A 27764-nucleotide genomic window follows, 5' to 3' on the forward strand; every position below is an offset into this window, starting at 1 on the left:
TTGCAATTCTTGTGTGACTCCATGTCCAATGAACAAGGCATTGGTCTTTGTAGGATTTGGGGATACTTTCAGATTTACACAAATTCAAAGAAAAAGCTATTTCCTTTTATGTTTACAGGTTGTATTCCATTCATTCTAAGCTCTGTTTCATCTATTGTTTGTACAGATCTAGCCATTATGTGGTGTTTCCTAACTTGTTGAGCTTGTGGAATGATCTATTTGCTTATTGTTTGATGTTGTCATAAGTGTGTAATGAGTTAATTCTATGCATCGAAAGGGTGTCCCCCCCAGGTCTAGTAGAACCTGAAGTGTAGGAGGATCAATTAGGATCCTATGTTATGCTGTCCAAGCCCTGATGTGTTTCATATATTGAAATTGGCCATTTCATAGAAGGATTGCAGGTGAACTAGGGTTAACCAGATATGGTGAACAACACTCCCTCTTATGAAGTAACAAAGTGTTCAACCAGGGACTTACCAAACCTATTAATTCCTATGCACACTAGATTAACCTATCCATATCTTTCTCCAGTGTAGAAATATCAGATTCTATTATCAAAATTTGACCATCAATGGTGTTGGTCAATGATAGAGTACCATCAAAATTGTTAGCCAAATGTTCTAACCGGGCCTTTGCCGCCTTCAATTTTACCTCTATGTTCGTTGTTAGTTTATTGGTGTTAGTACATGACATATATATTTCTACACTCATATAGAGCCACATCAATCTTAGATATCTTCTCAATTAACTTAGCCTTGTCAGATGAAATCAGATTGTCACAAGTGACCTTCCGAGCTGCATTATACCGCTCAACCAATTGTCAAATTGATATCTGTTGAAGAGTTTATAACTTTTTAGCAATGTGTTTAGTCAAACCCTTGAGCTTACCAAAGGGACTAGCTTCTACAAAATAGGGATAGCTTGCTCAATGATTTGTTTATCTTTAGATCCTTTCTTCCTTAGCTTTTGTGCTATGACAAACATAAGTTTAAAACTGCTCAATTGCTCAATATTCTTTTGTGCAAAATCAACTTGACCAGATGACTCAAGTGCCAACAATGAATGAATTTCCCAAACTATGATGGTATCTCTAGCCTATTGACTGGAACCGGTGCCTTTGCCACTTGGTACAGTAACCTACTCAGCCTTAACCTCTTGTATATGTACATTGATTGCCAGAGGTTCAATATCCTCAACCTGTTTATTTTTTGTATCTACATCAATGACATCTATATATAAAATGTTTTGTTCTAGTGTATCCTTCTTATCCTGTATAGTTTCAATATTATCTATATTTTGTACAGCTAGTTCAACCAGAGGAATATCCTTTATTAGTATTTCTTCCAAATTGGTGTATCCATTCCCAATATACCTTTCCCTTTGCCATCAACCAAGATGTATGGAGTGTTAGACTTTGGAGGGGCTTCTAATTCCAGTGATGTAAATAATTTAGGGTTATCAACAAAGAATTTTACCCATGCTTCATGGGCCTCAACAATTTCATTAACCCTACCAACCATAAAACTCACTTGCCGGTGTTTGCTCCAGAAAATTATTTAATTTACAAAATATAAACACTGGTGAATTTCCTCATCAGTATTCACAAGCTCAATTTTGAAAATAAAAATTAGTGTTTAAAGTCAAATTAAACTCTAAATTTTTAAAATTTGCAAGGAAATCAAACATGTAAATGAAAATTTGAATTGTAAATTGCATACATACTCATATTTGAAAACAAAAATCAGAATTAAAGGTGTAAGGAGTTAGGTTGAGCAAAATGTAAAGGGAAAAGTCTGATTTGGCAATTCACAACATAGGAGTGATGAATACTAAGTGGGGTGAATTAGTATACCCAAAAACTTTATGAAACACTTAAGTAATTTTACTACAACTGGTATAGTAGTTTAAACAGTAAACCGGTTAAATCACAAACAAGCCAAATAGCAAATAAAGAATTCACACAAAATAACACAATCACCATAACACAAGATATTTTGATGTGGAAACCCAAATGAGAAAAACCATGGTGAGTAAAACTCACAAGTCAACTATCTGCAGAATAGCAACCAGACCAGTTAAGGCCTTACAATTTTCTTCACCAAAATAGATCCTATTAGGAAGACAGATCTCTGTTAGGAGATAAGTCTTGTTAAAGACTACCTTATTAAAGGATTTCAAATCCACAACTATGAACCACCTTGTTAAAGGATTTACAACAAGCTTGATTGAGCTTACCTAGTTAAGGGTTTCTAACTTGTCAAAGATATTAGTAATCAACAAGTGAATGATCTAGAAAGTGTTGGTATTTTGGTATGGTTTTGTCATTGATGTCAACACCTACTCTGAAGATCCAACAACATTCACCGGCAAGCAAGTAAACTATGCAATAGTTACTGGTATATGGTTCATTGATAGGATATATTGTTCACCGGTACCTGGAATGATATGGAAGAACTTGGTAAGGTCAAAGACATCATGTGGACACTTTGTTTTGAAGAATTAATCAATGGTATATTCATATTTGCATATTTGCTTTTACTGGTAAATAGGTCCAAGTTATCTAGGGTTACACCGATAGGTTTATCTTTTCCAGATCAGCATGGCACATTATGGAAATGATTTATTATTGTTGTAAATGACATGTTCAATCAATTATTGCATCGGATATTATATTGTTTATAAAATGTTGTTATTGTAATATCTTGTAGAGCCGACCTACTAAAATTGGTCTTAGGGTATGGTATAAATGTAAGATCTTATTTGTAAGATCAAATGTGGAATACGAAAAAGAATTAAGTGAAGGTATATGCGAGATCAAGTAGGAATATACACGAAGACATCATTTGAAGGTGAAGTTAGGTTTTTGTAGAAGCATATCAACATTACACCAGTACTAAATCCAGCATATGAAGATGCTATTTTGTGCAGTACATTCTTATTGGATTTAACCATCCAACTGTAGTCAGTGTGACTCCCATTTTGTGATTGAGCAGTGAGCTCTAGGTTGTTGGCCTTTCTGCATGTACAGACCCCATTTATGTACACTTACTATCTGCAGTAGTATCATCTGATTGTGGGTAAGGTTTCCCACTGTGGTTTTTCCCCTTACAGGGTTTCCACATACAAATATTGGTGTCATGTGTTGTGGATGACTTTATGTTTATGTTTCATGCATTAATCCTTACAGGTATAGCAATTTACTATTAATACTGTCTATCGACATACTTAACTGGTTTAGCGGTATTAAGCATTAAGTTGGTTAATAATTTTTTGGTTTGAATTTATTAGACAACTAATTCACCCCCCCCTCTCAATTTTCTTCGGGACTTAACAATTAGTATCAGAGCCTAGTCCTCTTTTGCAGAAGTTTAACAACTTGAGGAGATCCAATTTCTACTAACTATTTCAGGAAGGACAGTCCTAAACTTGATGGAGCCGACTATGGGATATGGAAGATCAGAATGGAGACACATCTGAATTGCATTGGTAAAGAAATCTGGGAAGTTACTAAGAATGGTTATACTATTGTTGTAGCTGGTCAGACTACTCCAACTACCTTAGCTAAAGATGAAGAGAATGATTGCAAAGCAAGAGAAGCACTTTTGAGCGCATTATCAGATCAACAAATCATGGGATTATCAGATAGGTCTACTGCTAAAGCTATTTGGGATCACTTGGAAACACTGAATGAAGGAGATTCCACAGTCAAGATTGCAAAACTTGAAAGCTTTCGAATCAAGTATGAACATCTGAAAATGGAAGACGATGAAAGGATTTCTGCTTTTATGGAAAGAGTAAATGAAATTGTTTTGGGTATTAAATGTTGTGGAGGAACCTTGAGTGAGGATGAAATTGTTTCAAAAATATTAAGAGGTTTGCCACCGGCATATAAAATGAAGGTTATTGCTATAAATGAGTTAAGAACAATGCCTAATACATCAGTAACTAGGGATACATTGATTGGAAAACTTTCAGCCTTTGAAATTGAGGAATTTAGTCCTGTTGCTACTATAAAGACTGATTTGGCCTTTAAAGAATCAACATCATCTGCTCCATGATTTGACAAATCAGACTGGAGAGCCTTTTATGCAAGAGAACTTGAAGAATCCAGAAAGGAGAATGAAGAGCTTGAAGAACTTGAAGCACTATTTGCAAGGAAAATGCCAAAAGGTCCAATTGGAAGTAAGTATGAAGGTAAAGCACCCTTTAAATGTTTTAACTACAATAAGATTGGTCATATGGCTTCAAGATGCCCTGATAGACATGCTAGACTAAGAGAAGAAGCTAAAAGAACATACAAGCCTAATCCTGAATATCAAAGATACAGATTTAAAAAGAACAAAGACAAATCTTGTTACATTTCTAATGAAGGTGTGACTGATGATTTTGATGAGGATCCAACAGACAATAGATGGGTTTTTGTTGCTATAACAGAAGATCAACCGACACCTATTGCTCAACCAGTAGAACAAGCCCTAGCAGCTAAAGTTGAAGCAAAGGATGAATGGATTATTAACTCAGGATGCTCACATCATATGACTAGAGACAAAGGTAAATTATTGAACTTTCAAGAATACAATGGAGGTTTAGTAAGATTTGGAGATGATAAAGCTTATTCAATCAAAGGTAAAGGTTCAATATCTCTTGATGGTAAGCATAACACTGACAATGTCTACTATGTTGAAGGATTAAAGCATAATCTTTTAAGTGTTGGTCAATTAGTTGAGAAGGGATTTTAGTTACAATTTAAAAATGGAAAATACAAAATCATGAATAGAACTAGTTTGGAAATTACAACCGGTAATCAGACTAGAGGCAATATCTTTCATTTGAATAACAGTGAAAAGGCATGCTTAATTGCACATATAGATGAAAGTTGGTTATGGCATAAGAGACTATATCATGTAAATTTTGATTGCATGGTAAAAATCTGTACTTCTAAGGCAGTTAGAGATCTACCTAAAATTGTGAAACCTTAGAATATAATTTGTAAGGAATGTCAATTTGGAAAAAAAGTTAGAGCTAGTTTCAAAAGTATTCCAGAAAAATCCAATGATGCTCTTGATTTAATTCACACTGATTTATGTGGTCCAGCTAGAACTAGAAGCTTACAAGGTGATAGATATTTCATGCTAATTATTGATGATTATTCTAGAATGTGTTGGGTTACTTTTCTCAGAGAGAAATCAAAAGCACTTGGAAAGTTCAAACTATTCAAAGCAATGGTTGAAAATGAAATCGATAAGAAAATCAAATGTTTAAGATCAGATCAAGGAGGAGAATTCACATCTAATAACTTTAATACATTTTGTGAAGTGAATGGAATCAAAAGACAGTTATTAGCACCTCGGACACCATAGCAGAATGGAGTTGTTGAAAGGAAAAACATAACTATCTTGGATGTAGCTAGAAGTAAGTTATCAGAAGCAAATCTACCACATGTGTATTGGAGAGAGGTAGTTAGCACTACTATCTATACATTCAACAAAGTTCACATCAAAGGTGAAACCGGTAAGACCCCTCATGAACTATGGTTTGGTAATACTCCTACTCTTAAATATTTCAAATTTTTTGGAAGTAAATGTTATATTAGAAGAGATGAGTATATTGGCAAATTTGATCCTAGAAGTGATGAAGGAATATTTCTTGGTTATTCATCTAAGAGCAAGGCATATAGATGTTTTAATAAAAGATTGCAGAAAATTGTTGAGAGTACAAATTTAAAGATTGATGAGCAATTCAGAGGAACTTCAAGGTATATAGACTCTGAACCAGCAACAGAAATTGTGACAAATGAACCTATATTGAATCCACCACTACAGAATGAAGATCTAGTTACCCCGGTATCATTAGAAGATTCCATAGTAATTGAAGAACAACAGCAAAATAAGACACCCCGGTATGTAAGATTGAATCATTCTGAAGATCAGATAATTGGAAACAAATTAAAAGGAGTTATGACAAGAGGAAGATTGGCAAATGAAGAGGTATGTCTTATTTCTCAAATTGAACCATCATCTATCAATGAGGCATGTGAAGATAAATTTTGGATTAAAGCTATGGAAGAAGAATTAGGACAAACTAAGAAAAATAATACTTGGACATTAGTTCCTCGGCCTAAAGATAAAAATGTAATTGGAACTAAATGGGTATTTAGAAACAAACTTAATGAAAATGGTAAGGTTGTTAGAAATAGAGCAAGACTAGTGTGTAAGGGATATTCTCAGAAAGAAGGAGTTGATTACAATGAAACCTTTGCACCAGTAGCCAGAATTGAGGTAGTTAGATTATTCTTGGCTTTTGTAGCTCACAAGGACAACAAAGTTTATCAAATGGATATTAAATGTGCATTTTTGAATGGAGATCTTGAAGAAGAAGTATATATTGAACAACCTGATGGATTTTCTTTGACAGATGACAATGATATGGTTTTTAGGTTAAGAAAAACTCTATATGGATTGAAACAAGCCCCAAGAGCTTGGTATGCAAGGTTGGATAAGTATCTTTTGAAGATTGGTTTTACTAAAGTAAATGTAGATAGCAATTTATATTACAAAATAACTAATGATGACATCTTTATTATTGAAGTATTTGTTGATGATATAATCTTTGGATGAGAAGATGGATTATGTAAGGAATTTTCTCTTGAAATGCAGCAAGAATTTGAAATGTCTATGATTGGAGAAATAAAATTCTTTTTAGGTTTGCAAATTTCTCAGACTAATGAAGGTATATTTTTGAGTCAATCCAAGTACTTGAAAGAATTACTAAAGAAATTTGGGATGGAGAACTCTAAACTGGTAAGCACACCTATGACTACAAATGACAAATTATCTCAAAGGGATGAATCCACACCTGTTAATCCAACTAGATACAAATATATGATAAGAGGTTTATTGTATTTTACACAAACTAGGTCTGATATTATGAATGCAATATGTATTGTTTCTAGATTTCAGAGTAATCCTAGGGAAAATCATGAATCAACAGTAAAAAGGATTTTCTGGTACTTACAAGGCACAACAAATCTTGGATTATGGTATCCTAAGGATGAAAATTTTGATCTATGTGCATACACAGATGCAAATTAGGCAGGAGATATAGATGATAGAAAGAGCACCACTGGAGGAGCATTCTTTCTTGGAAAGAGATTAGTTTCTTGGCTAAGTAAGAAATAGAGTTGTACATCCTTATCAAAAGCATAATCAGAATATGTTGCAGCAGCAACTAACTGTACATAGGTATTATGGCTTAAACAAATGTTGAAGGACATAAAGATAAAATGTAAGGAACCTATTACTATATACTATGATAACACTGTAGCAATTGATATATCTAAGAATCCAGTATTACATTCTAAAACAAAACATGTTTCTATTAAACTGAATTTTCTAAGGGAAAAAGTTGAAGAAAAAGAGATAAAATTGGTTTATGTGAATACTAAAGAACAGCTTGCAAATATTTTCACAAAACCTTTGCCTAAGGAGACTTTTGAGTATCTTAGAGATCAACTTGCAGTCATACCACTACCGGTAGAGACTTAGATAGTTGATGATTGTCATCAACCGATGGAATTAAAAAGACAAATCTTTTATTCTGGTATTTGATGAGGAAGCTACTATTCAAGGGGAGTAGTTGGTATATTGAATTGGTTGGTATTTTGTATGAACTTGACTTTTTGTGACTTTGGCATTTGATGTCAAAGGGGGAGAGATATCTATGGAAAAACACATTATCTTTTTGGGGAGAGATTTTGGAAAACACATTTAAGGAGAAATTGGTATGAGAGATTGGTACTAAATCCTTGGATAAACACATGTTACTCCCAGGGGGAGAAATGGAGATTGTTGGTTTTTGTATTTGGTATTTCTGTTTTGGCACTTTGATGGTTTTTCCATCTTGTGTTGCCATCAATGCCAAAGGGGGAGATTGTTGGTATTTTGGTATGGTTTTGTCATTGATGTCAACGCCTACTCTGAAGATCCAGCAACATTCACCGGCAAGCAAGTAAACTATGCAACAGTTACTGGTATATGGTTCACCGGCTAGATATATTGTTCACCGGTACCTGGAATGATATGGAAGATACTTGGTAATGTCGAAGACATCATGTGGACACTTTGTTTTGAATAATTAATCATTGGTATATTCATAGTTGCATATTTGCTTTTACCAGCAAATAGGTCTAGGTTATCTAGGGTTACACTGCCAGGTTTATCTTTTCCAGATCAGCATGACACGTTATGGAAATGATTTATTATTGTTGTAAATGCATTAAGCTAACATGTTCAATTGGTTATTGCATCATATATTATATTGTTTGTAAAATGTTTTTATTGTAATATCTTGTAGAGCCGACCTACTAAAATTGGTCTTAGGGTATGGTATAAATGTAAGATCTTATTTGTAAGATCAAATGTGGAATGCGAAAAAGAATTAAGTGAAGGTATATGCGAGATCAAGTAGGAATATACATGAAGACATCATTTGAAGGTGAAGTTAGGTTTTTGTTGAAGCATATCAGCATTACACCAATACTAAATCCAGCATATGAAGATGCTATTTTGTGTAGTACATTCTTATTGGATTTAACCATCCAACTGTAGTCAGTGTGACTCCCATTTTATGATTGAGTAGTGAGCTCTAGGCTGTTGGCCTTTCTGCATGTGCAAACCCCATTAATGTACACTTACTATTTGCAGTAGTATCATCTAATTATGGGTAAGGTTTCCCACCGTGGTTTTCCCCCTTACAGGGTTTCCACATACAAATATTGGTGTCATGTGTTGTGGATGACTTTATGTTTATGTTTCATGCATTAATCCTTACCGTTATAGCAATTTACTGTTAACACTATCTACCAACATACTTAACTGGTTTACTCGTATTAAGCATTAAGTTGGTTAATAAGTTTTTGGTTTGAATTTATTAGACAACTAATTCACCCCCCTCCCCCTCTCAATTGTCTCCAGGACCTAACAGAAAGTAGCACAAAATGCTTGGTTAGATCCTTGATTTCTCTATGTTAATGTATTGCAGCATTACTTCAGTCTTCTATCCTTTTCACATTGAATCTTTGTCGTGAGATACCTTTCAGCAAAAACCTAATCTTCTCTACAACACGCTTCACACAACTCTTACAAAACCCTAGACATGATGTCCTCATATATGAATCTAACTTCATATCGGTCCAATGAGATTAGATTACAATTTCCTAAGTACAGTGCATCTAGACATAATGTTGGCATTGCACACTCTAATGAGAATTGAAGAAGGTGTTGTCATTGATGGCAACCTTGCAACCTTGTGGATACCTTCAAGCAATCTTGTGGCATTCATCTGGTAAACCACAGGCACTGGTAGGCATCGACACTGACAAACACTTCACCAATAGTGACAACAATGTATACCGACACTCCAACCAATAGGAACAACTTTTATTTATTATATTTAATTGTAAATATCTTTTGTAAAGCCAACATGGCATATTGTAATAAGACTCATATATGTATGAGATCTTGTTAATCATTTTGACATATATGATAGATATAGATGATGGTTATGGTAGAAGTGATGAGCGAATATTAAAGCAGATTTTGTATAAGGTTATGGTTATAGTATGAGCTTAAACCGATACTGAGCCTAGCATAGCAGATGCTGAATTGTAGTAGTAAATTATATTGGATTCTCATAATCCATTTTGTAAATTGAGCAGTGAGCTCTAGGTAGTTGGCCTTCCTGCATGTGCAGACACCACATTGTAAGTAATATCTATTCATTGGCTAGTGAGTGAATATTGTGGGTCACAAATCCCACTGAGGTTTTTCCCACACCGATTTTCCTCATTAAAAATATTGTGTTATGGTGTGTTTTCTATGATGTATTTATTGTTCCTATTTACTACATTAATTCTTATTTATTGATACACTATTTTGGAATGCAAAATACTTAATAAGGTCAAATATTCTATTAACCGATTAGATACTGATTCACCCCCCTCTCAGTATCTTTGGGACTGTCATTAATCCTAACAATTGGTATTAGAGCCTAGTCCTCTATTTTCAAAAGCCTAATAGATTGAGGAAGATTCTGACACTGGTACAGATGGAGAAGTTGAGAAAGAAATTAGAAGGAGCTCTTGCGGACTATGATGCAGAAAAGTTGAAGAATATCAAACTTGAAGATGATCTAAAGACTGTACAGGAATTCATTCAAGGACTTCAGGAGAATCTTACTATTGCTAGAAATAAAAGAAAAGAACTTCATGAGAAGATGCAGAGTGATGATGATGAAAAGGAAACTCTTAATGATCTTGTGAACGAATTGAGGCAAGAAAACAGTACTATGAGAAATGAAATGCAAGACATGACTATGAGATTTTGCAAAGACATTGAAGACAAGAAAAAGAATGAAGATGACCTGACTAGGAGACTCAATGATGATGGAAATGAAAATATAAGACTCAGTCATGAAAATGACATATTGAAGATAGATTTTATTCACATGCAACTTGATAAAACTGAACTTATGGCACAGAAGGGAATTCTAGAAAATGAGTTGGCTAACGCAAATCAACATAAAGAAAAATTCAAGAAAAGTTCAAAAGAACTTGATGATATGAAAAAAAGTCAGAAACCTAATGGAAATAGTAATGGACTTGGATTTGAAGTTGGTGAAAGTTCCAGTACTGCAAAAAATCATGATCACAGTAAACCAGTAAGAAAAACTAATGCTTACAAATTTAATGGGAAATGCTTTAACTGTAACAAGTATGGTCATTGAGAAAATTAGTGTAGATCTAGAAACAATCAGAACATTAATGCACCCACCAGTCAATGTTCCAAATGCAACAAAATTGGTCATAATTCAGAAAACTACAGAATGAATGTGAGATGTTATGTTTGTGGAAGATTTGGGCACTTATCTAATCAATGCAGAACACAAACCAGCATAGGATGTGGAAAGGCTATTCAGAAGAACAATGTGACCTATTATGCTTGTAACAATATTGGACATACTACAAAATTTTGTAGAAGCAAGACTTCACCGACAAATAATAAAGGACCCAGTTTGAAAGGCAAAGAGAAGGTAGATGAGGTAAAGCAAGAATTTTCAAAATAGTGGATTAGAAAGAGAGATCAGAATGTTGATGAGACTATTCCTTCATCGGTAGAACAGAGTATTACTACACCGACAAGAGATTCTTAATCCAACTGAAAAGTAATCCTTTGGGGGTATTGCAAAAAGTTGAATATCATGCAAGTTTACCCTCGGTTGATGGCGAGAAGATGGAATTCTTCTCTATCGAAAGATGTGTTAAGTTTCACTTAATCAACGAGCATTTAATGCTGTTGTTGGAAGAAAAGACATTATAAATCATTGACTTTCCCTCTTTTTCAATTCACCGAGCATTCAAACTTTCAGAGAGCATGAAATCCGAGTGAAGGTATCCAAGGTGAAGAAGTGAAGCGATTCCTTTCAAGCACTCAAACCATTATCAGATAGCTTAAGGTATTTTTCAAATGGCTTCCTCCTCTACTCTGGAATTTATTGCAAACCCTCCTATTGTGGAACTTGTGAAATGCCCTAGGCCCATTTTTAAGATCATTCTTGAGATAGCGAAACAAGATGATTCCTTAGGTTCTTTTTCTAAAATTCCAAAAGGTGTTGCTTATGCTGAAGACCCTAGAATCTATATTCATTGCAATATTGAGGAATTAGGTTATGAGGAAATATTAAAGATGTTTAAAACTATTATCTGTGATGAAAATGGAAATGTAAAACCCAAGCACAAGGTTATTCAAACTTTAGGTTTTGTGGAAATCTTGGACATCCCTGAATTTCCTAAGGAGGTAGTAAGAATTGTCCTTAGCAGGGTTCATGGAGAATTTCTTTAGCTAGATTCAGTTTGCAAAATCACCAAGGAAGCAATTAGGGTAGTGACAGGTTTACCCTCCACCAGTAGTAGGATAGATAAGACTAAGAAGGTTCCTAATAACATTGTCATGACATTATCAGGAGCAACATATGAAAGCAGATCCCTGAGAGTAAATGATGTCAAAGATGAAAATTTCTGATTCATAAGCATGATCCTAGGTTATAAGACCACAAATACAAACTGACTTAACTCAGTTTCCAGCCTTTGTATTAAAAATGCTTACGATATGGTCATTAATGATGCAAAAATAGATGTATGTGAGTGGCTAAAAGATGAACTGTTAGATAATCTGAAAAAGATAAAAGATGATAAGAAATGAACATTTTGTTTTGGCAATCTTCTAGTATGTCTTATATTATATTTCACAAAAGAAGTTCCCTGTATTGGAAAGAAAGATTTTGGATATGATATATCGGTAGGCAAACAATTGCTAGAAATCTTCACTAGTATGGGCACTAACAAGGAAAACAATATAACAAAGTACTTCAAAACCTTCCAAGCAAAAATGAAAACAAGGGAGAGACTACCATAGAGTGTAGTGGATAAGTACAACAAGGAAATATGTTTTGTAATAAAAAAGGATGAAATCTGGATGGAGGTAGTTCTTCTTAGAACTGTATGGGTAACTGAAATGGGGTATGAGGCAGATGTAAATATCATTGAAACTTATGCTAAAGCCTTGTTAGAGGCACCTAGAAAACTGGAAGAAAAGGTTTTGGGAAATGCAAAAACAATAGAAAATGATGTACAAACAATGAAATAGAGAAAGAAAAGAGAAAAATACATAAGGAGTGCATCAAAGCAAGTTAAGGAAATAAAAGAAAACATAATGAACATAACCAGAATAAAGGAAAGTGACCTAGAAGGATTACAACCGGAGGCACGTATCTCACCAGTTGGCACATCATCTGAGAGTAAAATTCTTGCAGAATTCAAGAGAGTTGATAGGAAGAGTTTTCCCTCACTAGTACCCACTCCTTCACCCAAGAAAACTAGAAAGAAGCAACAAACAATGAGACCACCGGCAAAGAAGTTGACACCAAAGAAGAAATAAAAATAAGTTATACCACCTCTAGACAACCTATTGACTGAAATCACTGATGACGACAATCTATCAAATGTTAGCAAACTGTATAATACATTCACTAATGCAGAAATAGAAAGTATTGAAAACAACATAATCCTACATCTTTACATATACAAAAAGGTATTAATAGAAGTTGTAGATGATTTTCCAAATGAATTATACAAGAGGTTAGATGCAAAGAGGATTGCAGTCATGGAGCTTGACAAGAAACTAAAGATTGAAAAACTCCTAGTTGTACATCCGGTTAACTTTGTAGAGAAAATTGATGAACTAATTAGTGAAGCTAACAGAACAATTTTTGCTAGTGGACACCGGCATGTAAGCCTAATGGCTAGTAGATTCAATGAAATTGTAGAAGAAACAATAGATAAATGGGATATCTTTTTTGTTGAGAAGGAAAAACAATAAGAGTTGAAAAGACCAAAGAAAACTCTCAAAGTTTATCAGAAGGATAGAGACAATGGGAAAGGTAAAGTAGGTGGAATTCCAAATATTAAAATAACTGACAACCACCACCTTTGGTTACTCCACTAGTATAGACTGATAACATACCAGCTACTAAAAATGTTAACACAACACATGAGGATACTAACCCTAAGTCAAAAATTTAATACACAATGAATATTGAAACTCGGGAAGTAAACATTGTAGTGGATGTTGGCATTGCACACTCTAATGGTAGTTAAAGGTGATTGAAGGTGTTTCCATTAATGGCAACCTTGCAATCTTATGGCACCAATGGGCACCGGCACTAACAGACTCTACACCAGCAGATAGTTCATTGATAGCGACAATAATGTTTACCGGCACCCTAGCTGATAGGATTTTGATTATTGTATTTTGTATTTAATTGTAATATTCTTTTGTAAGCCGACATGGCATATTGTAATAAGACTTATATATAAGTATGAGATCTTTTAGATCATTTTGGGATAAATACATGATAGAGGATAGACATGGTGGATATGTAGAGCGAATATCAAGACAAATTTTGTATAAGGGTTTATGGTTATTGTATGAGCTTAAACCAGTACTGAACTTGGCATAGAAGATGCTTTTTGTAGCAGTACATTATATTGGATTCTCATAATCCATTTTTTTAAATCAGTGAGACTTCCTTTTGTATTTGAGTAGTGAGCTCTAGGCAGTGGACCTTCTTGCATCTGTAGGCACATTATTGTAAGTAATATCCATTCATTGGCTAGTGAATGAATATTGTGGGTCACAAATCCCACCGAGGTTTTTCCCACATCGGGTTTCCTTGCCAAAAATATTGTGTTATGGTGTGCTTTCTATGTTGTCTTTATTGTTCATATTTATTGCATTAATTGTTGTTTACCAGTACATTGTTTTGGAATGCAAAATACTTAATAAGGTCAGAAAATTTGTTAACCGGTTAGATACTGATTCACCCCCCCCTCTTAGTATCTTTGGGACTATCATCAATCCTAACAGTGGATAAGGATAGAATTGAGGTGAAAAATGATACTGCTAACACTGAAAATATTAAGCAACTGGCAAAAAATATCGAGGATGGAATACAAGCAGAGAAAACAGTGTATACAAAGCAACCTTTGGGTGGTGAAACAAATACTGGTAGTGTAGATGCTAGCATGGTGAAACTGACAAACATAGAGATACCGGCAGTGGATAACATAGAGATACTGACAGTAGATAATATAGAGAAACCAATAGACAAACTGACAAATACATAGGTACACATTGAGACAGTACAAATGATAATCACTCGAAAGCCTAAACCATTGCTAGTTGAAATGCAAACTCAGACTGATCCACTAGAGGTCAATACAAGCAAATTGGTTACTCCCACTGGAAGCACTAAGATTGTAAAGGTAGTTGGTCAAACATCTGATACTTCATTGAGTGAATTCAGACCTACTAATGTGACTGAAGTACTTCTGGACTCAATAAATAAAATAACTGATTGTAATGCATTGGCCTATAAGACAATTGATGACACTATTCCTATTCTTAAGATGATTGCATCAAAATGCAATGTAGATAATGTAAAGGATTCTTTAAGTCAGTTAGACACATTGTCTAAATATATTACTGGAAATATACTAATAGTTGATCAAATAACTAAGGAAACATTCAAACAGAAAATGGAAAAGGAAAAAGGAAAATTCTTTGAGGAATCAATAAAGAAGTGCACGGAACACATTAATACACTTTTACCAGCACTGAATACAACAATTTTGGAGTATAAGAAACTATACAGGGATACTTGCAAGACAAATATGTTGACAGTGGACATTGATAAGGAAATAAGCAAAGTTCAAAATGAGATAAATGATATAGTTGATAATATGATTGGTTCATCTGAACCTATATCAGTCATTGTAAAAGAGATAGTAGGATTTGAAGAAAAATTGGAAAAGATAGAGAAAGAGAAAGAAAGGATCAACGCAAAATCTAGAGAGCTTAAGCATAAACTTAGTCCTAAATTAGACAACCTTATTTCTCTGAGGAAAGAGATCTCTGAGGCATTAATTCAAGGTCAAAAGTCACCGGAGGAGCATATGCATCATCTCACTAGTACAATCTAGAGAACTGAGGCAACCATGAAGGACAGTTATAGATTCATACAGAGCTTAAACTTGGTTTTAGTAGACATATTCCAGATTGTAACCAACTGGTTACAAATTTCAAGGCAAACTTTTGCACTCATTTGACAAATTTTTGACAACCTTTGTCATTGATGTCAAAGGGGGAGTAGTGGACAGAGAAAAATGGCTATCAGAGGAGATCATCTGCTCAGGGGGAGCACACATTTTTGGTACAATTTTTGGATTTTTTTATCATGAGTGTTGCCATCAATGCCAAAGGGGAAGATTGTTGGCATTGCACACTCTAATGAGAATTGAAGAAGGTGTTGTCATTGATGGCAACCTTGCAACCTTGTGGATACCTTCGGGTAATCTTGTGGCATTCATCTAGTAAACCATAGGCACCGGCAGGCACCAACACCGATAGACACCAATAGACACTTCACCGACAGTGACAACAATGTATACCGACACTCCAGCCAATAGGAACAACTTTTGTTTATTATATTTAATTGTAAATATCCTTTGTAAAGCATATTGACATATATGATAGACATAGATGATGGATATGGTAGAAGTGAGAAGCGAATATGAAGGCAAATTTTGTATAAGGTTATGGTTATAGTATGAGCTTAAACCGGTACTGAACCTAGCATAGCAGATGTTGAATTGTAGAAGTACATTATATTGGATTCTCATAATCCATTTTGTAAGTCAGTGAGACTTCCATTATATAAATTGAGAAGTGAGCTCTAGGTAGTTGGCCTTCCTACATGTGCAGGCACCACATTGTAAGTAATATCCATTCATTGGCCAGTGAGTGAATATTGTGGGTCACAAATCCCACCGAGATTTTTCCCACACCGGGTTTCCTCGTTAAAAATCTTGTGTTATGGTGTGTTTTCTATGCTATCTTTATTGTTCCTATTTACTACATTAATTCTTATTTACCAGTACACTATTTTGGAATGCAAAATACTTAATAAGGTCAAATATTTTGTTAACCAGTTAGATATTGATTCACCCCCCTCTCAGTATCTTTGGGACTATCAGTAATCCTAACACATAATTTGTAACACAACACAAAATCACCACCTTGGTGTCAGTGGATGATACCTCATCACACTTTACAAGTTTGTCAGTTAACAAAATATATCGATTAGAAGTTTACAAACAAAGACTGGTAAACTGGAACATAATGTTTCAATCTTGAAAAGATTGGTTGTCACTTGGGGTCCTCGTACTGCTTGAAGTCTTTGGTCATTCTTTGAATGGTTAGCTCCTTCTACAAACACCGATAGTCTTCAACAAACAAAGACATGCATACATTGACATGCAATACCGGTTTGAAGAACTACCAGTTGAGAATAACTTATACAACAAATAAGTGTGTGTCCATCAATGACAATCACAACTAAACATCATCAAAATGCCAACAATGTCCCCCTTTGGCATTGATGGCAACACTTAGGAAAATTTGACATCTAAGTGCTTACAAAACAAAAATGATGTCATAATCAAATTACTCCCCCTAAGCATATACACTACTCCCTTTGCCAAAATTACAAGCATGTACTACTTCAATACCACTCCATGTACTACTTCAATACCACTCCCCATAAAATTTTCAAATCAAAATTACTCCCCCTTTGCCAATAATGACAAAGTAATACAAACATGCCAAAATCATATTGCATAAAAATAGAGTATATGTTTATGACAATAATGAGTAAAACTTTTCAAAAATGAATTTAAAGTTCTTCAAAAATTCCTTCATGTCTGTAGACCAAGTATCTAGGAGTGAGGTAGTAATTTCACTTTGAGTCTTCATCTAGTATGCTAATTCCTCCATGGCATCAATAGTACTCAATTCTTGAGTGACAATAATGGTGTCCATGTTTAGAAAGCACTTCTGAAGAACCTGTAACTTAGGTAACAACAAAAATTGAAGTTTCTGTAGATCTTGAGACCGCTTGCAGATCTCTGAATCAATCCTATCAATCTATTGCCGGTGAGTCTGCACAGTCTGTCCATACACTATGGAGGAATCATAGGGTACTTTGAAGTTGTCTATATATTTCTTTAACTCTGATTGGAGTTGACCCTTCTTCTTTAGAACATCATCACAGAATAGATCAGGCTGGCAGATTTTGCTCAAAAGTTTATTACCTTCAACCATGGCCAGACTGATATCATCTCTCTAATGTATTAGCTTGGCTCTGCTTCATTAAATTGCTTCATCAATACAATTTTTAGTTCCTCTGCATTCTTTTTCTTTGTGGTAGCTTGGGCAGCATCTTCCAATGATTGTACTTGATCACCCACTACTCTGCACAGAAGCTTCAACTGGGTAGGTGAGGAATCAGTACTCGAAAGATCAGTATTGGGGACTAAGGTTGAAAGAGTATCAACAACAAGTTGAATAGCATATTTTTATTTTTTCCTTCTTAGTTCCTCCAATATTTCTTGAGAAAGTTGAATACTTCTTGAAAGTTCATTTTCATCTACTGATTTGGTGAGATAGACAAGAGTTAATTCATTGTGACTAGTGGAATCAACCTGTTTAACTTGACCTTGATCTTTGGTTGCCTTGAGAGTCTCAGAAGTCTGTCCACCTTCCTTTTCTTTGAGTTCCTCTTGTCTCTTCTTCTCCTTCTCTTCTTTCTCCTTAGCCTCCTTATCGGCCTTCTCTTTTTCCTCTTTCTCCTTCTCCAGTTTCTCCTTCTCTAACTTCTCCATTTTCTCTTTCTCTTCCCGCTCCTTCTCCATTTTCTCCTTCTCCACTTTCTCCTTTTCTAGTTTCTTCTTTTTGGCTTTCTCTTTCTCCACTTTGTCCTTCTCCACTCTCTCTTTCTCCACTTTCTCCTCCTCCACTCTCTCTTTCTTTGTTTTCTCTTTTTCTATTTTCTCCTTCTCTGCTTTCTCTTTCTCTGCTTCCTCTGGTTTAGTACCTTCAGTATCTAATGCATCCACATCAATAGGTTCATTTTTCTTAGTTACTCTTTCTCCCTGATCATTGAAGGCTTCATCCAATTTTGATTGGGATAGGTCAGGCTCTCACTCAGCCTGTCAATTTTCTTTGGATACCTTCTGCATCTTGATAGATTTTTTAGCCTGTAGATGAGTGTCTTTTTCCACTTTGGAGATTTTACCTCTAGGTAACTAAAGTCTTCTCTTTTACATGAAAAAGATGCCTTTGTACTGATTAAGAAGCTCAAATAATTCAGAATTAGAGGCATTCAAAAAATATTGAGCAAAAAATTACTCCCTAATTTCTTTCTCCTTTTCAATGACAATGCACCATTTATTATCCAAAGAGTTATACAAAGAATTAGAAATAACAGGTTTAATATCAATCGTAGACCGATCATTATCACATAAATACTTAATAAGTTCTTTCTCTACCTCCTATTTTTCAATATCCCTAAGATCATCAAAATAATCTTTTAGATCATCAAGAATTTTCCTTCTAATCTTCTTTATAATCCTTTGATAATGTGTCATAGGCTTGTAAGAGGCTACGTGTATATTTACCGATGCAGAGGTTGTAGGTACATTACCGGTTAGCATGGTCTTCTTACTTGATTGCCTCACCTTCTTTATTTCATCTTTTGATTTAGTGTACTAAATCCTGTGCTTCATTCTTGGTTCTCTTCTTCCTCTCAAATACCTTTGGCAGAATAGCTTCTGATTTATTTTTGGCTGGTGACCTCTTGGTTACTTTAAGACTAGTAGCGGATGCAACTAGTGTTGATGTCGATGGCACAACTTTCTTCTTCTTCTACTTTGGTACTTCAGTAGGTTTGATCCTCTCTAAGTAAGTGTCGATCCGCTTCTTCTTTGGATCAAGTGGTGAAGCAAGTAGGGTAGAGGCATACCCAGTGAGTATATCATTCACCACTTCATAGCTCATAGGCTCAACTTCCTCTTTCCTTGGCTCAAATGCTTCCATTATGAAATGGTCCACTTTGATCATGAGACAAATATCATCTTCATATTTCTTAACCAAGTCACCTGATATTCTAATTCTCTAGTTCATCTTCATTATAAAATCAAAATACTTATTTAGAGTCTGTGGATAAGTAGATCCCACTACTTGTAGACTCTCCTTGATTTGTCTTATGACCAGTAGGTCACTTGACCATTAAACATCACCAACTCCTCGAAAATACCCTTGAAAGTAGAAAAACAATCTGACAAGTAGTTGACTAAATTTGAATCTTAAAGTCTTGTCCTCTTTGATGGATTTCAAATTCTCCATGAGTTGTTTTTGCATATAGGTACACAAGTTTTACTCTGCATCATCCTTGATTATCCAATAAGCGGCATGCACCACAGCTATAGGAACAGAGTTCATTCTACTAGCATAGAATACTCTATACCCAATCACCATGCACGCATACTTCACCAAGTCATCTCTTATGGTGTTTACAGTCATTGCCTGTTGGTCACTCACAGAACTATTGAGCTCTTTCACTTTGGCTTTTGTGATCTTGCGAAGAACATGGACTTCTCCAATATTGTAGAAATTGATCATGACATGGATTGCCTCCGGTGTGATATCATGTGTTCGTTCAAGATACATCTTGTTACCGTGAATCCTACTAAGAATGATTCTTAAGTGATCTTTTGAAAATTCCTTGATAAAATATACTGCATTGTGAAATGTCCTCTTCTCAATCACACTATACTCTGGTTTATTCTTCTTATCTTCTCCATAGAACAATCTCAACTGGGAGTGAATCACTAGAGACCCTAGGTCTTCCATTGTACAATCAATGTAACTAGAAACATCCCCTTCAACAATGACTCCGACTGGAATTTGAGATAGGGAATTGTAATTCATCTTGTTCCTAAGGGATTTGGATGACTCCTCAGGTGTGGAAGAACTAGAAGAGACTTTGGATGTGGAATCCATGTCAAAATAATTCTCAATGATAAGAGAAATTTGTCAAAAAATACCTTTTCACTCAGAACTAGGGTTCGCTGATATCGAGCACACCACACTTCTCTGAAATCTTACTTTACCATTCTGACTTCCACACTAGATAGCTTGAAATGGTTGTTACATCTTGCACAAGATTTCTTTCAGGATTTCTTTGAATGCAAGATGATCCACTTTTGTTGCGTTGCTCAAGCTAGAAAAATTATTCTTCGAAAATAGGTAAGTGAAAATGACGATAAGAGTCACCTTTATACATGCTCCTACCTACCATAATAAATGCATCACCAATATAATATAAACCCTAACTTTTCCACTCCATTTCTTCTGTCAGTTGATAGGTAACAAATACTGATAAAAGTGTTGTCCTCGATTTCAGCATGGCCAAAATTGTGAGGCAACCCTACAAAACTGGTCCATTTCATACCTTATGGTCTCCGAGAGAGCTTAATCGACTTGGTCGGTTAGTTCGTTTCATTCTTTGCTTTTAGTTTTTATTGTTTTCCTTGTTTCTTAAGTTTGTAGTTTTACCTACAGTTCAGACTTTAAAGTCCAAACTACATACACTTCAGACTTTAAAGTCTGAATTGCATACACTTCAGACTTTAAAGTTTGGTGTATATTTGTTGACTTTTTTGCCTATAGTTCAGACTTTAAAGTCCAAACTGCAAGTGGTCTTTGCCTATAGTTCGGACTTTAAAGACCAAACTGCAGGTGGTCTTTGCCTATAGTTCAGACTTTCAAGTCTGAATTGCAATCGAGTGTTGTTTTAATGACACATTTATTGATATTTAGGGTTTATTTTAAAGGCTTTTAAAAGTTAATTTTTGCATTTTTAGTTTTCATTTTCATTTGTGTCACGTGCATCCTCATCGATTTCTCCATCTCAACTCATATTTTCTTCTCCGTGGCTTGATCAGATCGCTCCATACTTGGATTTTTCGATCATTATAGCGGAAGAGGTAGGGTTTTTGTTTTCTTTTCGGGTTTTTATTTGTTCTTGTTTGCTTGCTTTTTATTTTTGTTTGCCTTTCTTGGATTTTTCTCCGAAGGACAATCAGGTTTTGAAGTCTGATTGTCTCCCTTGCTCCAGAGGACAATTAGATTTCAAAACCCGATTGCCCTCTAGAGCCCCCTTTCTTAAGCTACATACTGAACTTTAAAGTCCGATGTGCAGCTGAGGATTAGTCCCTCCACATATTGGATTTTAAAGTCCAATATGCAGGATCTTAGCCTTCGCATATTGGAATTTAAAATCTGATATGCAGAGGGGAGTAGGTTGGCATGTCGGGTTTTAAAACCCGACATGTCAACCAGTTATCCTTCCCCTTTTAGGGCACATCGGACTTTAAAGTTTGATGTGCCTTTAATGTTTTCTAGATTGCACATTGGACTTTAAATTTTGATGTGCTTGTTTTAAGTTTTTCCCTGCACACCGCACTTTAAAGTTTGATGTGTTGATGTCTTTCCCAGATTGCACATCGGACTTTAAAGTCTGATGTGCAGGTTGATTTTTCCAGTTTGCACATTAGAGTTTAAAGTCCAATGTGCTAATAACCTATCCTAAGTCTGCACATCAGACTTTAAACTCTGATGTGCAAATTTTTGTCTGCAAAGAAGTAGATCGGACTTTTTTCCTTGACTTGTTGTTTTTGGCAGTTTTACTCCTAAGCTTGTTTTGAGTCCCGTTTTTCGATCCATTTGAGAAAAATTGATTTTTGATTATGATGAATAGCTAATCATTAGTGTTGAATGTAGTCATTGTGCATGAATGTCAAAGCTCTCACAACAAGCCCGAGTCTTCTTCAGGACAACCTTCTCCAAGTAAAGCATCATCAAGAAAGATGAAATACAAGTACGACAAGTACTTGAATCTATACTCAGAGAGCTCGGTAGACTCAAATATTAAGGAGCTAAGAGACACCAAAATTGGGCATGTTGATATGCAAGAATTTTTTGACTAGGTACAAAAGGCTCCTGCATGTCTAACCAGTTTAATCAAATCTGAGCTGCATAAGTATGCATCTTTCCCAGTTGTGCCTCACGATCCTAAATTTGTACTGGCACTGGCTGATCACTTTGATCCAAGCACAAGGAAAGTAAAATATGATGATCATAATGTCATCATGACCCTAGATAGTATATTCTTCAATAGTGTCTTCAAAGGCTCATCAGCTGAAGAAGTAGCTAATATTTCTCAAGAGAGTGCTCAAGAGTACTACGAGAAACATGAGGATAAATGCAAAAAGGTGTTCAATATTGTTTATCTCTCTGCTGCAAGAACTTCCCTCACCTCACGATGGCCTAAATCCTTCCATAGGAGTGATTTTAATGAAGAATATAATGACATGGTTACTATGTTATCCAAAGTGAGAGGATTGAAAGACTCTCGTTATTTCCAAAGCTGGATGACTTACTACATAAATATAATCAGAAAGGGAGCTGCAAGAATTGATTGGGAAGAATAGATCAGTGATGCGCTTTGTGCCCAATTGAAAGAGGTCAAGGTAACATTGAAGTTTTATATGACCTCGTACCTGGTTTATGCAACTGCTTCAATGAGGCAATATCCAGGCTTGTCAACCAAGGGTGATAGAAGAGTGGTGGCCGTTTGGGAGTACTATGACTAGCTAACTATCAAAAATCAAGGTAATCATTATAGGAGGGTTAATGACACCTTCTTTGCTATATGGAAGTGCATTTTTGATAAAGGCCTGCAGAAGAGAAGAATATCATAGGCCGCTTACAATAGGGTGTGTCATTTTGGGTGTGTATTTCTACAATTTCCCACATTCACCTATATTTGAATTGGATGCTTCTCAGGTGAGCCCTTCCAAGATTTCCAAGATTCCCTTTAGAAAAAATCATCCTTATGGAGCTCTGCAGACAACTGATTAGTGTGCATGAGAAACAATCACAAGCACATAAGACTGGGCTAAAATTCCTAGAGTCAATTGGTAGGTATTTTGTGCTAACCAATCCCAAAGCCAAAAATATGGAGGAGGAAATGCAGTGGAACACCATGAGAAGATTCAAGGCTCGAACTGATTTTGATTTTTGGGGTATAAAGAGCAAGCTCAAAAGGACTTACACTCATGTTTATAGGTTTGAGGATGTTTGGATGGATTTTCAGAATGAGGAGGATATAAGAAGGATGGATTTCAGCCGCCTTACTCTAGAACAAATTGAAAATCTGGATCTAGCTAAGATCCCAATGACTATGGAAGACACAGATGACATAGTGGACCCTATTTATTATGAGAAGAAGATTGTTGACTCCCCACTTCCACTTGTGCAATGGTCAAACAAGGAAAGCAAGTCCATTATGCAGAGGATCTCTCCCATCTTAGCAAACACCAATGCTTGGTTGCTAAAAAAGAATCTCAAGATGAAACAATTTCCCACTAGTTCAGGAGATGACGACAATAGTGATGGTCCATTGGGCAAGATAGTGATAGCTAAAACAAGAACCAAGAGCAAGGTAGACTCACAAGCACTATCCTCAGCTCCTGCGGTGCAATCAAAGGGTAAAGGGCCCAAAATCAAATTTACAATTAAAGGGTCGAAGAAGGGTGAATCATCATCTGCATCATAGGAAGAAATGACAAAGGATTCAGAACAACTGCCTGCTAGTGAAGCTGGAAAGGGAAAAGAGGTCAAAGAAGGTGAAATTCCTCAACAAGAGGAAGTACAGGCAGAAGAAGTATCGCACCCAGCTGAAGTTGACGCCTCGATTACCTCACAAGTAATCATCCACTCTATTGACTCTGACTCTGACTCTGACTCTAACCAAGAGGATGAATATTTTCATGAGGATGGAGATCTAAGTATGGGCATGATGCAATCAGAGACCATTGGTCAATTTTTTACAATAACCAACTTCTCTAATTTAGATGATATCCCTTCGTCTACTTTTGAGTCTACCATGATGGATTTTAATGAAACCTTACAAGATACACTTGCAGAACAGGTTTCAGTAGATTTGCCCATTGCTACTACCACTGTCACATCAATTCCTTCATTGGTCAGTGTTGAAGTTACACTCACAGCACCCTCAACTCTCCCACCTGTAACTGAAGAGGTAGAAACAACAAATGTTCCACTAGATGCTTCAATATTAGCACCATCAGTAACACTCACAACTGCTCCAAGTTCTAGTCAACTTGCTCCTGAATCTTCCACCCCAAGTCAGCAAGGAGCTACTACTCCATTGTCCAATCTAGAACTACCCCCTTGGATGGAAGTAGTGGCCCCTTAGAGGAAAAAATAGGTAATATCTCTTGATGAATTTGACTTTGAACTTTTGGTTCCTCCAAATCCTAAGGGAATGAAAAATCCAAAGACAGTATCTCGAGTGGTAGTAGACCCAGCTTCCAAGAGAAAATATGCTAAAGTTATGGTGCGATCGTTAGACAAGGACAAAGGCAACATACAATTAGAAGATTATACCATGCAAGTTGTAGAGCTCAGAGTGGAGACACATGAAAGTGTGAAATTAGATTCTCAGACAGCCCTTAATTCTTTGTTGAAAAGACTGGATCAGGAGAGGGATGAGAAAAATATCCTGAAGTAGAAGTGTGAATAGCTGACCAACGTCCTTTTAAAGGTAACACAATCTTCTCAAGAGGTTGAACCTATAGGATCATCAATAGATACCGAAGCTCTCAAAAAGATTGAACAGGTAGGAGCTAAAGGCCGGGTAATGGATGAATGGGTCTCGCAGCTAAGGTCAGAAGGCTCTCATCTTTTGAGCTCAATAGTGGAACTATTGTCTGATTATGAAGTGATCCAGAGTCGGATGCAAAGACTCAAAACCTCTTTATCATAGGAAATTGAGGAAGTTGTGAAAAGCACTACCCTATGGAGCAAAATGGAGGACTTCAGGATAAATGTCCTAGTTGAGAACAAGGTAATTCCCACAAAGGAGAAGTATATTCGGATCTTGTCATTATTGTCTCATAAACAAGAGACAATGAAATTAATGATTGCAGAGCTGGACCGTGAAAAGAAAGAAGGTGATGATGAGGTTGACCTTATTTTTGCTAAAGTAGGTGATCTCCCTTGCTATTTGTATGATGGCGATAAAAAACTTGTCACTATTGAAGTCGTCACACAGGAATTTCTTTCCTTGATGGACCAATGCACAGGACAAGACTTCTCGCTAGATACATTTGATAAACTGTTAGAAATTTAGGTCATCTTTGAAGTCCATGCATCCATGCTGAAGGATGTTAAAAAGAAACAGGTGAAGATTCAAGATGCAATGTCCCGTGTCCAAATCATCATGAGTTCTACCTTGATGCCAAATAAAGAAGAGGTCAAAGCCATCCTCTCTAAATCCGAAGGTTTTCAGAAATCCAATGAAGAAGAGAATCAAGAATGAAGTTTCCCCTTTGGCACTCTTTCTTCATGCAGCTACCATGATAGATGTTGTCAATTTTCATGTAGCTGCACATTTTCTTTATGTAGTAGTTGTAGTAAAATGGGACTGTGCGGTTGAATAAGTCAACTGTGCCCACCTTTTTCTCAACTTCTTTTCCTATATAAGGAGGACCTTTTTGTAAATATTTTATCTTTTTCAAGCTTAGCAAAAACTCTGCTGAATTTTTATCCCAATTAAGACTTTAGGCTTTTTGTGGTGAAAATCCTATCAAACGAATAAAGAAAATAGTTTTGTTGATTACAAACTTTGTGTTGTATCAATAAACTCATTTATATAATTTGATGTTCCTATGTCCATTGAATCTATATTATCTTTACTTCTTTGATCATTAAGATATTGCTACGTGGTTAGAGAGCTCTCAAATCTTGCCAATAGACTTTATGCTCTTAGCATACTTGAGAAATCTATTGATAAGTTAAGTAACTTGTAGTAAGCTTTGTATTGTTGCGGTTATTAGTAGTTTAATGGATTAGAAATCTATACTTGAAGACTTTGGGCTTTACGTTGAGTTTCAAATTGTTTAAATTGTAACGATAAGTGTGAATTAGTGTTACCTTAAAGGAGACTTTGTGCTACTTAATTTTAACTCTTGGTGTAGTTTGTTAGATTAATAGTTCATTTCTTTAAATATCTGAAGAGGTAGAGAAACTATAATTAGGTGAAGGGAGGATACATAAACTCTGAAAAAGGAGAGTTATATGCCCAACACCAACCCACAAATTTAATTTCTTATTAATTAGAGGAGAAATTTTATAGGGAACCTCCCCTTGATGAGAGTAGATTTTAATTTCTTAGCATAGCGTTGTGTGAATTATATATTTTGTCATTAGTACGCTGGTGACAAAATATTCACCCAACAAAAAGCACTTTACTGATATACACCGGGGGTATGAAACATTGTTACCGATATAATCCCCCTTAACCTTTTCAAAGCTCAATTTGTCAGTTTAGGGGTCTCCACACTGGGTGCAGAAATAGGTACATCTTGTGGCATCTCTCTAGACTTCTTCTTCCAAGTTTTATTCATATCTGCCTGAACGGTTTCAATATCGACCTTTCCTTTTACTTCTGGGTCGACCAATCTGTCTTCCAATGGATTGTTTCTCAGTCTACATACTCTAGCAATATGTCCTGGTTTGTTGCAATGATAGCATACCATACCAAGTGCTCTCCATGGTCCGGTGTTCATATTTCCATTCTTCCTCCTGCATGTTGCAGTAGTGTGATCGCTACCACGATAGATCAAACAAGTTGCTCTCCAACTATTTGCCACTTCATAACCATTTGACCAGTGGTCATAGGTTCTATATCAGTTTGCGTTCCAGTTCATAGGAGGTTCTTGGACAACTCCTTTTGATCTTGATGCATAAACTCCAGGGTTATTCATAATAGATCTGCACTCAAAAGATCTATACCCCAACTTGTTGCATGCATAACAATCACCATTAAATCTATTGGTTCTAGCCTTGTGGTTATACACATTGTTTTGCATGTAAGGAAAATTATTATAAGTCTTGCTCCTACACACATTGGCAGTATGTCCTTCCTTATGCCAGTTAAAGGATATAGGTTTGAACTTTGGCTTACCTTTGCTTCTACTGTTCTTAGGTACCGAATTCTCTTTTGGTGCATCAGTCTTGGTTCTAGAGGATTCACCTTCCTCATGTGCATAGAAACCAAGTCCAGTGGTATCCTTTGATGGCTTCATTGATTCTAGTTGTTGGTCCAACTTCTCAGAGCTCCAGTTGAACTTTGCAAGAATTTCCTTTTTCTCGGCAAGTTCC

This window comes from Cryptomeria japonica, chromosome 8, assembly GCF_030272615.1.
Source record: "Cryptomeria japonica chromosome 8, Sugi_1.0, whole genome shotgun sequence".
In the NCBI taxonomy this organism is placed as follows: domain Eukaryota; kingdom Viridiplantae; phylum Streptophyta; class Pinopsida; order Cupressales; family Cupressaceae; genus Cryptomeria; species Cryptomeria japonica.